General features: G+C 38.3%; 1 non-coding gene across 1 annotated transcript; it reads left to right on the plus strand.

The window, feature by feature from the left end:
* The first annotated feature begins 238 nt into the window (after positions 1-238).
* LOC131149959 (small nucleolar RNA R71) lies at positions 239-347 on the plus strand. Its single transcript, XR_009135349.1, has one exon. It is a non-coding gene; the product is annotated as a small nucleolar RNA R71 (small nucleolar RNA).
* The last annotated feature ends 13,948 nt before the right edge of the window (positions 348-14,295 follow it).

Genomic DNA, 14,295 nt, shown 5'->3' on the forward strand with positions numbered 1-14,295 from the left:
ACTTAGGTCCTGAATTGTGGTCAACTTGAAAACTCCCTTAGATTTAGAAGTTGATTGGTGAGGTAGTCTACGAGTGGCATCCATGTGCTACTGAGAGTTTTAAGCGAGATTTTCAAAGAGAATCCAAGCCTCGTTCTCGTGCTTAGTGAGGAAAGTACCTACGTATGACACATCAACCATGGACCTATCTCTCTTAACCAACCCTTTATAGAAACTTTGGACTAATTGCCACTTGAGGACCTCGTTATGTGGGCATTTACAAAGAAGGTCCCTAAAGCACTCCCAAGTCTCAAAAAAGAGTTCCCCATCCATCTGTAAGAAACTTGTGATGGCTTTTTGTTGACTTTGGTGTATTCCCAAGAGGGAGGTGAATTGGGTATTTAAATTTTATTCCTAGGTTTAGCTAATTCACCAGAAGTATTTCACAACCTAGGTTCTCTCTATATACACAAACCCAAATGTGCAGATAATATGCGGAAATTAAATCATGCCCTATAACATACACGTGTAGAAATATAAAGTGCTGAGAATATAAAGTGCATGCACGATATGTTATCGAGGTTCATCCAACTGTACTTATGTCCCCGCCTCTAGCTCGCAAGCCTAAGGATTTTACTAATGTTCACTTAACGGGTGAAGCGGCACCGGCTACAACCAGGTCAATTAACGGGATTGACCTAAACCAACACGCCTTACTAGGATGACGCACCTAGCTTTCCAAGCCGGGTCTAAACCAGTCTGAGACTATTCAACAGGGCTAACTCCCTCTACTGGCCCATGCCTGGAATACAACGAATATAAAAATTTTCCTACAAGTAAAGTGCTTCTTACACTAAGCAGATTTGCACCAATATGCTCAATCAAATAATGCACTCACATATGATAGGATATTAAGCTCAAGTGAGATTTTCTTTACTCAAGTGTTAACTGTAAATCAAATATATATCAATATATGTGTGTGAGAGTGAGACTTTTGATATCAAGCTAATATGCTTCTTGTGGGAACAATCAAATAGTCTTTACAACCCTAAATAGATATCACAAAAATATTTCTCAAATATTAAGTACAGTAGATAATAGGGTTTATAAGCTTGCTAAAGATGTTATCGTAAAAACACAAATCAAGCTTATGATACTTTATATTCTCAGCATTTTATATTTCTACACGTGTATGTTATAGGGCATGATTTAAAAATCTTAAGCCACACAAGAGTTTTTCCTAATCAAATATTTATGAAAGAAATATTATGGGAAAAACTTTAGTTAGCTCTCCAAAAATCAACACATAATCAAATAAAACTAGGGAGAGTTTAGCCTATGTAAAGAGTATAAAGAATACTACCTTCTTTTAAGATAAATAACTAGATGAGTATAGGAGGTAGATTTTTGCAATAGGATTGAAGAGATATGAAAATATAGAGATTTGGATAAAAAATATTTTCATAGAATTTTTCCTATTCTCAAATCTTAATTCATGCTTAATTTTAGCAAATGAGGGGCTATATATAGAAATGGGAGAAAATATAGTTGTTGGGGGGGACATGCTGGGTATTTTTGAAAAAGATTAAGTGAGTTTAATAAAAATTAACCCAGTTTAACTCTCGGTAAAATTTCAACAACCCGAGAGGGTCGATCGACCGAACTTAAGGTTCGGTTGACCAAGTGTCCAAGTTTGGTCGACCAAGGAAAAAATGAACTAAGAGTTCGATCGACCATCTCAGGAGATTTGAAAGTGATTTTCCAATTTAGCGCGATTCGGTCGACCGGGACACTTCAAACTATGAAGTTCGGTTGACTAGACCATTGGGGCATCTCTCGAGGACCTTCAGTTGACTAGAGCATTGAAGTACTTTCTTGGTCGGTCGACCGAAAGGTCAAAGTGTTGACTAAGGGAAGTTCAGTCTACTAGAATAATTGAACTGATCTTGTTCGATCGATCGAGCCATGGTCAAATTGTTGACCACTTCCTAGTCGGTCTACCGAATGCTTTTCAAGCATTCAGGTTCGGTCGACCGAACATGCATTTTTTATGCATATGAGTCTTGATCCCTTTAGTAAACCCTATTCATATGATGATTAAATTTAAGAAAATAGAGCATATTTTTATGTAGTATACGGGGTTTTATGGTCAGTCTAAGGCATTTGAGAATTAGTCCTAAAAATCTAGCATCGGTCGACCGAAGGTCCAGCTATGGTCATTGAGCTTATATGTCCTATAATGTATGAAATGTATTAATTATTACGGACCATGTAAGATTACATACCCAAATGATAAATTTAAAAACATAATACAACTTGAAATATAAATCGATCTTTATGCGCAGCTCCTTTGCAATTCCATGGAATACGCCAGGATATGCTTGTTCAGGTGCTCTTACGACGTCCACCTCTCATCTATCAACCGTGCTTAAAAACATACACCTATTCATACACTTAGCACACAGGTGAGATACTGTGGTTTGTCATAATCAAAACAGGAGACAAACTCAAAAAGTCAACACTCTTTGAAGCTGGTTAGTCTTCCCAATTAGAAAGTACTTTTTAAGAAATTTATTTTGCATGGTGGCTCAGTTGGTCACCGAGTTTGGTTCAAAGGACCTTAGCCAATATTTGGCTTTATCCTTTAGAGAGAATGAGAAGAGCCTAAGATGGAGAGCATCATCACTAAAATTAGGGATGCAGATGGTGGAACAAATTTCCAATAACTCATCTAGATGCCTATAAGGATTTTTTGTCGAGTTCCTATGAAAGTTGGGCACCATCGCGATGATTGAAGTCTTTATCTCAAATTGTGCCTCCTGAACATCCAAGAACTGAATGCAAGATGATGATGTGTATGCATCAGGTACAAAGTAATCCCTAAGAGGCTGAAGGTGTTGCTCTCCCACCATAGGTAGGTGGGGAGCATCGAGTTCTAGGATTTGTTCAGCAGGAACTAGGGGGTTATCTTCAACCATTGCTTTCAGTTTAGACAACTCGGCCTTCTCTGAACTAGAGATAGGTTTCCTAAGGGACCCATGAGATTTTTCAATCTCAAGATCTATGGAAATTATCTCAGGTTCCAAAGAACACTGACCAAACATATACACGTGTAAGCACGCAAATTCAAACTTCAAAAATAGAAAACAAAATAAAGAAAATATAAATTCATCAAAGAAAGTGAAAACAAAAGGAGAGCAAATCAAAAGAACAAGGCAATAATACTCTGAAGCGAAAGTTGGCTTATAATCGTAGCCAAGTCCCTAGAAACGGCGCCAAAATTTGGTAGGCTTGCCAAGGCTTGGGTCCTTAACTACCAAAATTAATATTTATAAAACCTAACTATCCCAAGTTCAGTCGAAAGTGGGTAAGTCGGGTATCAATCCACAGAGACTTGAAGCGCAGTTATTAAACCACTTCCAATTTAGTTTACTGAAGCCTTGTTATGAAAAAGAAGTGAAAGATGGTATTTTGCAATGGTGATTATCTAACAACTACCGGAAAGCATGTAACTAAAAGCAAATAAATCTAGACTATTGGAAAGAAAGTAATTTCTAAGTTACCCTACTCCTAAAAAGTAATATTGTGGTGCGAATCAGATGCTGGACACCATACTTCTAACTACGCTCATCCAAACTTCCATAGAAATACTAACCCAAGCGGGCCTAAGTGGGAGAGAGGCAATCAAGGGCACAGGGTAGTAAGGGTGCACCAACCATTCGGAGTATGATTGGGAACTGAAGTATACCCCGTCTCAACAATAACAAACACCTCTGCGATTCCGTAGCTGACTATTTCCCTCTAACTAATACGTAGCAGTGTTTATCCTTATCTACAATCTTTCATCAAACACACAACAAGTAAATGGAAAGTAGTAAATTGAAAGAAGTAAATGAAAGCATGAGTAAAAAGATCATTTCTTTATCATTCAAAACATTTGTCACTAACGCTATAAGTACAAGAGGAGATCATCTAATATACATGACTATTGTATGAACATCGCCGGTTATCACACGTCGTCGAACACTCCATACATGAACCGAAACTACTCTACTCCTACTCTAACTTGGCTCTTAATCACTTCCTAGTTTTGTCACTAACCTGAGAGAGGCAAAAGAGGAACCCAGAGCTTGTGTTCGTAATGAATACTTATAGGCTCTAGGGTTTACAAAGGTTGTTTTAGAAGTTAGGAAAGTTTGCAACAAATCTCATACAGCAGATCATCGCTGTCGACCAAGTCGCTCCTCTTGCATTTTTGTATGCACCCTAGTCAGATCTCGTGGGAAGTTAGGGATTTGAATCTTCAATGTCTTTGACATCGTCATGCCTCAGGGTCTTGATGGTCAAGCTGATTGTCGAGACTTGCAGTATCTCGATCTTTAGGAAATCTCAGTATCTCAACATAGTCGCCCCGAAAGGTCTTTGGGTTGAACACTTCATCAAGACTCTCAATATTTCTAAATTTTAGTTCTGCCTTAGTATATCGATGTGGTCACTCTAGGGTGTCACTTGGTCATGCACTTGGTCAAACCTTACAGCATTCTGATCTCAGTCCGAACCTTGGAGTTTGCAGTGGAAGACTAAGTCGCCCTTGTGGTTTGTGGGTCGTGCCACATGGTTGAGCATCATCGTCTTGTCTATTTATGATCTGAAGCTTTTGTAGCTTGGTTGAACATCTGAATTCGAGCTTTGAATCCTCCAAATCCTCCTTGGCTTCTTGTAATGCCTAACTCCATGGTTTTAACCTATTTTTACGGAAAAGACAAACAAACCTTGCATAGCTTTGAACAATGATAACTATGGCTAAATACATAATAAAATGAGGATAAACAAAGGTTAATGAGGGTCTAAAATCATGTATTTTAGGGACTCATCATACTACGCCTTCTTTCTTCTCCTTAACCCATTTTTTTAATTGTTCCTTACTCGAAACCTGTGCCTCTCATTGTTCTATTCTTAAAGGCACTTTCTATTCTTTCTCCTATGGTCACCAAATTCGTGAAGCTTTGTGGAGTGCTTTTAATAAGGTAACCAAAATAAAAGTCTCTTAATGTTTTTAGGAATAAAGAGATAGCCTCTCTATCCTCCACAAGTGGGTGCACCTGGGCTGTAGCTTCCCTTCACCAATAAGAAAACTCTTTGAAGTTTTTTTTTCCATGTTTTGTAAGGTCAAGCAATCTAGTGCCATCTTAATCACAAGATGATACTAGGATATAAAGGCATGAGCCAAATCCTTCCAAGTGCGGATTTTGGATTAGTTGTGTTGGATATACCATCTTACTACTGCCCCGAGCCATTTTTCATATTAGCAGGCTCGGAAGAGGATTGCCCATGAACTGGAGTAAACCTTGGTGGGTATAAAGGTTTTTGTTCTATTTTGGTTTCCAGAATTTGTGCGGCCTTTCCTTTATTTGCAGTGACTATCAACTCCATCATCTTATTTATTTTTTCTTTGATCTCACGACTCATCTCTTCATGGCCTTGTTCCAAGCTCATCATACGATTTTCCAAGTGTTCACTCATGATTTTAGTCTTTCTTCTGGTATTGTAGGGATGCATGGTCAACTCAATGTTGCCTTTTAAATTCTATTAGTTAGATCCTTTTTCTACAAACAACCTTTTTCATGAGTATGAATACATAAATATGTGCAAAATGTATGAATGTTTATGCCATGCAAACTAAGTGACTACTTTGTCAAAATTCTTGAAAAAATCCTCCTTACTCCAAGGAAAACAAACATGGTTGAACATGATTATTTTTAATCAAATGATTTTATTACACCTAATTTATTACAAAATTATGCCCTACCTACACAAGAAATCTCTAAGATCTGATGTTAAAGTGTGCTTCCCTTGTCTTTAAACTGTTTAGTCTTGCCCTTGCACCCGAGCTTCAATTTCCCATAGGGCTTGAGTCTTTCTTTCATTTTCGGTTTCTATAGCTTGCAGCAGTGTTTTATTAAGCTTGGCCTCTATTTGGAGCCTTCTATAAAGGCCATTATTTCCTTTTCAGCTTGTATGCATTTATCTTTCTTCTGTTTCACATTTCTCCGGCATTGGAGGATTATTCTACGCTCTCTTCACTTGGCTATTCTAGCGCTCAGTTTAGCTTCCATAACCCTTTCTTCAGCAGAACGAATTTTCTCCTACCGGTCTATTATGTTATCTTCTCCTTTCATCTAAGATTGATTAGTTGACACGGGTGCTGTCATTGGGTTCAAAATTTTTTGGACTCTGTTCACTGGGGGAATCTGTGATCAAAGGATTGATCTGGCTGGTAGTCTACTTGTAATAATATCCTTGGACCTTGATCAGGCACCTACTCAAGTTTCAAATGGACATTCTTCCACACTTGATTCCCTAGTCCATGTGCCATAAGTATGAATTGACAAGACCTTACTTGATTTTTGAACATGAAAGCAGCATAGACTATTCCACCCTACGGGCCTAGTAATGAGACCCATGGAAAATCTCCATATAAATATAGCATGTCGGGGTATCCCATCCATGGTGCTTATTATATAAACCCCTCTCTCCCCCAACTGCACATCTTTTCAACCCATTTGCTCTTGTTCAAGTGTTCTTCCTATGTGACCTTTTCAAAGTCAGAAAAAGGGATGCGAAGACTCAAGAATACTGAACAAAAACGTTCCTCTTTACATGGTACATGACTCAAGAACTAGACGTAGAGCATCGGAATAAAACGTCTTAGTTGGCCTTTTCTTTTGATTATACAACGATTAAAGAATTAAAATGTTTCTTCCAGGATGTCGGATACCAAGATAACCCTATTCTGAACCTGAGCTAGGAAAGAGGTTGTTCCTTGGTCAAAGACTCCTATTTCTCTAGGAAAAATTACTAATACATAGATGGCAATTGGGCTAGCATGTTCATATGAGTCTCCTCTTTCTCTTCCCTTTGTATCAGAGTCTTCAAACTTTCCTTGGTGATTCCCTTAGCTTCTATTATGATATGTCTTTTTATCTTCTGAGCTTTGACCTCGATTACCCTACATAAATCCCTTCTGGAAGTTACAGCAGGATTGTGTCCATATGCTCCGTAAGGTGAACAAGTCTTCAACAGGTGTGAAAGAGACATATATTTTTCAATGGTGCGAGTCATGTCTACCCCTTCAAAAGTAAAGCAATGATAAGAGGGGTTCCAAAACTCTACCAAGACATTTATCACTTCAAAGTTCACTACAATGTGCAACAAAAACCCAATATGACCATATAGTCAAGAGAATTTAAGGCATCTTTCAACTGTCCAGCGGACCCATATATGCTTCAATTCTTTTAGAGAGTTAATTCTAGTATCCAGCTTAACCTATGCTAGTGGCACTATATCTAGCTCCTTATTCAAACTATCCCCATAACGGCTCTTCTAGAATTCAGAATATAACTGGACAGTGGCTTCCTCCTCCTTATGTACCACTACTGAACCATCTATGGCGTAATTTCGGGCTATCTATGAATATTGGCAATGTAGTGACATACCTAACATGCATGCAATGAATATGAGACAAATTATCAAGGACATCATCTAAGAATAACAAAGATCAAACCAAGTCATGAAGAAGGATGACGCCCCTCTCCCATCCCCAGGTTGATGAATCACTTAAGGTTTTCATCGAGGCTCTATCTTAAGGGAGGGAAAACTATAGATGAGTGAGTGTGGTTCAAGCTCTATCCCTTAGTGGAAAAAAGGTTCCCAACATATCCCCTATCATTACCCAATGGGCTTGAACAAAATACAAACTGAGCAGAGTGGTTTACGCACCCCCAAAGACTTTGTCTTATGAGAGCTAACGATACTACACCCCTATCTAATCCTAAAAGGTAAATCCCGAGTAGGAGGCTCATGAGAGTGTGTGAGTTCATATATTTAGCTTATTCTTATAAACCCTACATGTCATCCATCTTTGCACATGCTTATTTAATCATATATACAATCAAATATTCACAATTATACAAACAATATTTACCAAATATCATTGAGTAATTAAAAGACTCATTAAATTCAAATTTTGGATAAATCCTAATTAATTGATAGCTCGACTCTCTAACTATTTCCAGTGGAGTCGCCAAGCTATTGCGACATCCCATAGACGGATCCCGAGACCACGAGGTGATAAAGTATGATTTTAAATATGATTTTAAATTTGGAGTCATCACTAACCTATTATTTACCTAGGTGTGGTTAGAACACCTAATTACTACTCAATTTATTGGTCACTAGACTAAACCTAAGTCAAAGATTCAGTACTCTCAATATGCTTTTACCAGATTTGGGATCGAGATTTCAGTGATGCGAGAGGAAGGTATTCGCACCCCCTGCACACCCGTTCTATGAACAATATCTAATTAATTATGAATTATCTCCAATTAAATTTAATATCCTTTAATTAACTTCTTAAAAATAAATAAATAACTAACTAAATGAATAAATAAATAAAATTAAAAGTAGATTAAAAATCTTGGTGCGATTTAGGAATGTCTAATAAGACCTTCAAATAAGGGGGCCTCGTTAGATAAACCCCCTTCACAGCTAATACAGGTGAGATCTAAAATACCTAATTACCCTTTTTCAAATCTTAGGGACACAAGCAAGCAAAAACTAGGGAAAATTTTCAAATTATAAGCTAAAGAATCTTTTAAAACATCCCCAAATTTTTCAAAATCATTGCAGAATTTTTTTTTTTTTTTTTGTAAATTTTCAACATTTTTCTAAAATTTTATAAATATTTTAAAGACTTTTCCTCATTTATTTTGGCTCAAAACAACCTAAAAATATTTTTTTTTCTATTTTTCTAACTTCATAATATTTTCCCTAATTTTCCTAATTTTTATGATTTTTTCCTATTTTTAATAATTTTTATTATTTTTCTCAATTAAAAATTTAATAAATAAATAAATAAATAAAAAGTAAATAAACCTATTCAGCTGGTCTAAATTGGTTCAATCGGTTCAGGAAGTAGGGGCCACATGTCAACCCCGAGTGCTGACACGTGGCAGGGATTTTTTATTCCTTTTTTCCCTTTTTTCAAAAAAAGTGACGTCATGTTGACGTCATCTTACAATGTGTTAGCTCCTAACTAGTTCAAACAAAAAGATAGAGATAACTAACATGGCGCAATCTAGACCGTTCAAAGAAATACAAATCTGACGGTTGAGAATGCGAAACGTGTCACCGAACAATGATGACATGCACGCGTCCCACTTATTTTAGATATCTTTTTATTTTTTTTATTTTTATTTTTAATTCTTTGCCAAAAGGTGACATCATGCTAATATCACCATGTCGTATGTCACCCTGCAGGTGGCTCGAACCAAAAGACATGGATCACTGACGTAGCATGATTTGGATTGTCTAGAGAAAACACAGATCGGATGGCCCAGATGCAGCCACGATATCCCTAAAATGCTTGATTCAGAATGTGTCATATGTCACCATGCAGTTGTGACATGTGGCTTACTATCCCCTATATAAAAGTAATTTTTTTCCTTATCTCTCATTTCTCCTGAATTTCTTCTCTCTCTCCTCTCTCTCTCTCTCTCTCTCTCTCTCTCTCTCTATATATATATATATATATATATATCTATCTATCTATTTCTGTCTTCCTGTCTCTCTCTCTCTCTCTCTCTCTCTCTCTCTCTCTCTCTCTCTCTCTCTACTCTTTCTATTTTTTGATTTTTTTTTATTTTTATGTTTTGTTGTTGTTTTTCTTGCGAATGAAATGAACATATCCCCTCGACATGATTTTGTGTCTGGGTCTAAGTTTGTAGGTGGATCGATTCACTAAGCTCAATGAGTTTGGGTTGACTCAGAGGATTCAACCCATTGAGTGGAAGTTAGGGTTGACTCGGGGTTAGTTAACTCACCAACTCAATGAATTTGGGATTCTAGTTGGGTTCTAGGTCAACCCACTGAGTTGGGTCGACTTGGGAGCTTTGAAAATTGGGCATGAGTTTCTGGTTTGAAAAAAACATGGGTTTAAAAAATTGAGCCTTAGGATTTTAAAAATCGGGCCCGAGGTTTTTAAGTTTAAAAATTGGACCTAGGGTTTTTGAAAATGGGCTTGAGGTTTGGGTTTTTCAAAAATTAGGCCTAGGGTTTTGTATTTTAAAAAAAATAGGCATGGTCTTTTGGGTTTTAAAAACTTGGGCCTGGGCCCTTGCATCTAAAAAAAATGGGCCTAGTTTTGGGTTTTTTAAAAACATGGGGCCAAGCCCTTAGGTTTTAAAAAATGGGCCTTGTATTTTGGGCATTAAAAACATGGACTCGAGCCCCTAGGTTTTAAAAAATAAGCCTAGTCTTTTGGGTTTTAAAAACTTGGGACTCAAAGGCTTTTGTTTTAATCATGGGCTTGGGGGCTCTATGCAGTGTATCCTGAGATTTAGGTCAATGATAAGGGTCTTTTGAGGGAAACTTGGGCTTTGGTATGGGGTGGCATGAGTTGCATGGGAAATGCATTCTTTGGTCCCTGCTAAGCATGCATATCACAAATGGAAGCAAAGAAAATAATAAACCTAATTTACCTTACGTCTTCATTATCCTTCGGGTCTTCTTTTCTTGATGTCTACCCTTTCTAGTTTCTGGTATGTACGCATGGTCCTTTTCTTTTGCCCTCTTTGATTGTGGGGAACCCCTTTGGTCGTGGGTTCTTAGGCTTTAACTTCTTTAAATTTGGGTTGAGAAAACCCTCCTGGCTGTGGGTCCTTTGGCTCTGGACTTTTTATGAGGAAGATTATGATATTACCCCTTCTCTCCACTAGGGTCTCTTACCCCAACTCTCACTATTATGTTGTCTCTCAACTCTTTTCTTTTTTCTTTTCTCCTTGATTTTTCCCCTTCTTTGTCTTGTCTACCCTACAAAGGCCCCCTATTTGTAGGGCCATGGCCTAGGCCACCACGCTTTCCTTCCTACACAAACTTCCCATCCCTAGTTGTGGCTCATTATAATTGGATTCTCTAAGCCAATTTCTTCTCATATGGGTCCTAAGCCGGTTGTTTGGATTGGAAATATATCAAGCATGCAAATCCTTTATTTTTAGAAACAGATCCTTCAATTAATTTGTAGAATTAATCCAAATTACTTGATCTATTTTTGACTTTGTGCGTGTGGGATAAAGGGTCTAGGCTAAGAAGATGATTTCACACACTTTCACAGGTCTATACCCAGGCTTTCCCTACTAGGATTAGAAAGGAGTGTAATAGTGTCAGTCCCTATATGGTAGAGTAAGGGAGGACGGAGTCTTAATCTAGGACATTTTGTCTGTAGGGATTAGAGCCTAACCACACATGTTGTATCCCGAATCCTTCACCTAGGATAGAGGCTCAAAGAATCCTGTACATACCACCCCCAAGGTCGGGACAGAAGCCACATCCTTCTCCATAGGTGGTAATCTATGTATGTCATACATATGTCTGGAAAATGTTATGGGTTGTGTTGTACATTCTGCATCCACTTAGGCATCCCTATCACTTGGCCAATATTTCGAAAAGAACCTAATTCATTTGTGAAAAAGTCAAATTTTATCTTCCAAAGTACCCTCCCCAAGGGAAAATGGATCATCCCCGAGATTGTTAACGGATAGGGTTTTTACCGAAACTCTGGCCAAATGATTAATTAGGTTGTATTACATGCATCCATGCATAATCCATGCACGAGATTCCTTCTCCAATAGGCCAGTAATCACATTCCATCTTCCTATAAGATCAAGCCAAATCAAAATCTAGAATTCAAACATTGAGCCCACCCTTACAACACCAGAAGTAAAGCAAAGATCATGGCAGAACAATTAGAAGGCAGGGTCCTAGGCATAGAGCAGAGATGGGAAGAACTGAGTAGCAAAGTGAACAGGATACTAGATTTGTTACTTAATAAGGGGAAGAAAGTTTAGCTGCCAAATGATAAAAACAATATGGATCCCGTTCATACTCCAGGGTTCACCTTTGTCCATGGGAAAACATCGGCATAATCTCCAATCGTCACAAAATACCCTCCACCGAATATTGCTTCATTCATTCCTACTGCACCTATGTTAGGAATCCCAGTAGTCGTAGAGCCCCCGATAGTGATAACAGATACGGGGGCAAGTAGAATCGCAACTAAGCGTCTCTGTGACATGCTTGAAAAACAATTGAGAGCTATTGAAGGATCTAATTCATTAGGTTCTGTTAATCTAACGGACCTCTGTCTAGTACCAAAAGTGGTCACACAACCAAAATTCAAGATTCCAAACTTTGAAAAATTCAATGGGATCCGGTGTCCACGAACTCATCTCCAGTTGTATTTCCAAGCAATGGCGGCCTACTTCGACAATGAAAAACTGATGATGCACTGCTTCTAGAGCAGTCTAACCAGTACAGCAGCCAGATGGTATATCCACCAAGATAGGGTGCGGATTCGTGCATAGGGAGATCCGGCCAGCGCTTTCGTAGCTCAATACCATCCTATTATGGAAATGGTGTCAAACCGAATGACCCTACTAGAGATGGGAAAGTGGCTCATAGAGACCTTTAGAGAATATGCCTATAGGTGAAAAGATGTGGGAATCCAAGTGGACCCCCCAGTAGGTGATCAAGAAGCAATTTCTTTGTTTGTGAGAACGCTGAAAGACCCCTATCGTAGGCATCTCTTGGGAGCAACTCCCCACGATTTCATGGACATCATGGTAGCTGGAGGAAAGATCGAGGCTGACATCAAGGCCAGCTTGGCCAAAGGCGCTGACAGACTCAGGTCCAGGCAAGAAATGGACTAGTAAAAAAAGAGATGAAGAAGTTCAGATGGCTCAAGAGCGTTATTATTAGAAAATACAAAACCACAGGCCTAGGAAAAATTTTTTTTTTGGACCCACCATTGATCAAATAGAACATGTAGTCACAAGGCCCCAGATCGAGCCTACGCCTGCCTAGCCGAATATTTGGGCACAGGCTAGAAGCATCCAAAGGAGTTTTCGAAAAATTGACTCCATCTCGGTGCCATATGTTGAGTTTCTCACATAGTTGCTTGAAGAAACAATGATCTCAACCATTCCAAGGGATTATGTTCCAACCTCTACTCCACATTGGTACAACCTAGAGGCTCAATGTGCATATCACTCCAACTCCCTCGGTCACACCATCAACTACTGCTGGGCATTTAAGCACAAAGTATATTCATTGAGAGACGTTGTATGGTTGGTATTTAATAGAAAAGAGCCACGTATACAGGGGAATCAGTTGTCTAATCATAGTGGGGGGTATAGTTAAAGCCATCTATAAGGCCTTGACTCGCCATGTGGGTCTAGAGTGCTATAAAACATAACATAAAACATAAATACTCTCTGATACCATAAATAAGAGGGTCCAACCCTAAAGGGTTCACGGTTGCCCTTTCCATAAACAACATACAATAAAGCAACAGAAAAGTTTCATTCTCAAAATACCATACCAGAGTTCTCAGTCAATACTATTACATAAATACTTCCAATGTTTCTATTACAACCATAAAAAGACAACCTGGCCATAGTCCAGTACTTACACGAGTACTTACAGAACTCAAAAAACACTACGCTGCAGAACTCACTATAATGCTAGGTCTGGATTCCTGCAAGACCTGAAACAAGATTTGTATATTGGGGTACGAAACTTCTTAGTAAGGTGGATCAAATTACATCAGTGTGTGACCATATGAGTTTATTCATACAGAAAGTAATAGTAAGTTTAACTGAAATAAATTACGCATTCAAAACATTCTCAACCCTGTAATATAGAAGATATGTATATATTTCCTATAAAAGATAGTGTGGCTCATTACAAGCGAGAGTTCCCGAGATTAGGGTAGGATACATGCCCATACACTGTAAAATCTCTTTGCTAAGTACTCAAAGCTGTAACTTCGTCCATTTCGTTTTTAAATCATGTATATGCATATCAAACTCCTCCCTACCTTGGAACACCACATGAACACAATTACTTCCCCTATGGTACGGGTTGTGCAGTCTGTAGACCCGATCTAGCTCTGGCGGCCCACCAATCTAATAACTTCAATGTTACAAGTCCATTTTGGTCAACCCCACCCTTGATCAAACACTAGAGCTAGTTGCCAATCGAATTTTCAGATACCCACCCTTACCAATAATGTGTGGTTGCGCTGTATCACGCTCTAGCAACGGTACTATGCTCTATAGTAACTAGTTCATCAGGTGGTTCATACATCATATATACAATTTTAACGAAAGTACAGTAACCTATTTTCATTCCATAAAACATTTAAGCAACTCCATTATTTTTTACATACTCATTCATTCATCGGCATTACCAGGCATTCAC

Source organism: Malania oleifera, chromosome 2, assembly GCF_029873635.1.
Source record: "Malania oleifera isolate guangnan ecotype guangnan chromosome 2, ASM2987363v1, whole genome shotgun sequence".
In the NCBI taxonomy this organism is placed as follows: domain Eukaryota; kingdom Viridiplantae; phylum Streptophyta; class Magnoliopsida; order Santalales; family Ximeniaceae; genus Malania; species Malania oleifera.